Genomic DNA, 2367 nt, shown 5'->3' on the forward strand with positions numbered 1-2367 from the left:
CACAGAAAACAAAAAATTAGTAGAGGGATAATGATGATTACATTCACTCAATACATGTCCAAAATACTGCCAAAATGATAGGCTATGGCCAAAATACAGTGTTTCTTAGCACAATCCCGAGCAATGTGACCAAAAGCTCTGCAGTTGTGACACCGGACAGCATGGACATCTCAACCTTTATTCCTTCCTTGTGCTGCATAAGCCATAGTAACAGAACCACCAATAGCATCTCTATGTTCCATGGTAGCCTCGGTAACTATATGTTGCTCCTCACAAAGAAGTTCACCAAAACAAGTATCCAGAGATGATACAGGATGATGATTCATCAAATTAGATTGTGCAGCCTTAATCGGGACCTATGTTCATCAAGAATTGGTCCCTCTTGCTTATCTCATGCGCTGTTTGAAAAGCAAATAGAGCTGCAGGGGGAATATTAGCATAAACAATATCTAAATATTCAGCCCAAAGATTTTGAAAACCTGAAAAATATTCTCCAATTGGTAGACTTCCTTGTGTAAAATTAGCCATCTCATGCTCCAATTGAAAACATCTAGTGGTATAGTCCTGTTTGTACCCTTACTATGATAAGCCCACATTTCAGCAGCAATTTTGTAAGGCCTCAGATTGAGAATGAGGTAAGGCTCAACTAAACTAAGAATCCACGTCATGACCCGACAATCCTTGATTTCGCAGTTCGACAAAGCTTCGACATCTTTTGGAGCGGGATCACTTCCTTGAAGATGACTCCATAACTCTTTTTTTTTTTGAAAAAAAATTGAAATTGGAACTCCCAAGTTGAGTAATTTTTCCCATTAAAATGAGTCAAGAATGAGTCTAACTTATCAGATGACATGACGGAATAAAATATTCAACCCAATGAAGAGATCCACACCCCAAATCACACTACAAACCGCAAAGCCCAACAGTGGTCCAAAATAAAATAATTAACTAGAGGCCCAAATGAATAAATCACCAACTAGAGACACAAAGAGGCTATCGACCGAAAGCTACAGTACTCACCCAAGACCGATCCACCATCAACACTGCTGAAGTAGAGAAGACAGTATGTATCCACCAACTGAAGGAAGAACTCGACCAAGACTTCGAGTTACACCATTGCCGTAATCGAAAAGCTGTAAAAGAAGATGGGGAATCACACGTCCAACACCAACAACCAGCCTTAACACTGAAATAGGGATGTCCGAGGAAGAAGAACCCACAGCAGGGAAGAACTTGAACAAAAGAACCCATGGTAGGGAAGAACTCAAACAGAAAAATCACACCCAGTAAGAAGTTAGAACCCTAGCTCTGATACCATTTCAAAAGGGCCGAATTATTGAGAGAATTTCTATAAAACGTGTTATTCCTTTGTTGTTTCTATTGTTTATATATATAGTACAATCACTGAATATACAAGGAAAGTAAATAAACATAATTCCTACAAATTAGCTTCCTTCCCAAATATAAATCTAAACTATATATGGTAATAGCTTGTACCGGATGACACATGGAAATGTCTCAATGAATTCAATCCATCGTGTATGTCTCTTATTCAACTTGTGTTGGCCCATCAAATGTTTCAAGGATTCATGTTCAGAAATCACGAACTCCTTAGGCCAAAGGTAGTGTTGCCAAGTTTCCAATGCTCAAACCAATGCATACAATCCTTATTGTAAGTAGGGACTATCAAGGCTGCCCCCACTTAACTTCTCACTAAAATGTCACAATTGGTCTTCCACCTTGCATAAGAACTACACCTATACCCATACCTAAAGCATCACATTCAATTCCAAATGTGTTAGTAAAATCAGATGAAGCAAGTAACGGAGCATGAGTTAATTTTTCCTTGATTAATTGGAACGTCGTTTCTTACTCGTCCCCATTTGAAACCAATGTTCTTCTTTATTACTTCCACAAGTGGTGCAGTGATGTTGCTAAAGTCTTTCACAAAAAACTAACGAGTCCATGAAAACTATGAACATGATTCACACTCGTCTGACTCGGCCATCCTGAATCGCATGGATCTTCTCTTCATGGTATATTCCTTGTGCACTCACAACAAAACCAAGAAACACAAGTTTAATGGTGCAAAAGATGCACTTCTTCATGTTAGCAAATAACTTCTCTTTTCTAAGTACATCCAAAACTGACTTAAAATGCACAACATGATCATCCAAGTTTTTGCTATAAATGAGTATATCATCAAAATAAACAACAACAAATCTGCCTATGAAAGCACGCAAAAGATGGTTCATTAATCGCATGAAGATACTCAGTGCATTAGCTAATCCAAACAGCGTAAGTAACCACTCATACAAATTATGTTTCGTTTTAAAAGCAAATTTTCCACTCATCTCATTCTTATTT

This window comes from Olea europaea, unplaced genomic scaffold, assembly GCF_002742605.1.
Source record: "Olea europaea var. sylvestris unplaced genomic scaffold, O_europaea_v1 scaffold269, whole genome shotgun sequence".
Lineage (NCBI taxonomy): Eukaryota > Viridiplantae > Streptophyta > Magnoliopsida > Lamiales > Oleaceae > Olea > Olea europaea.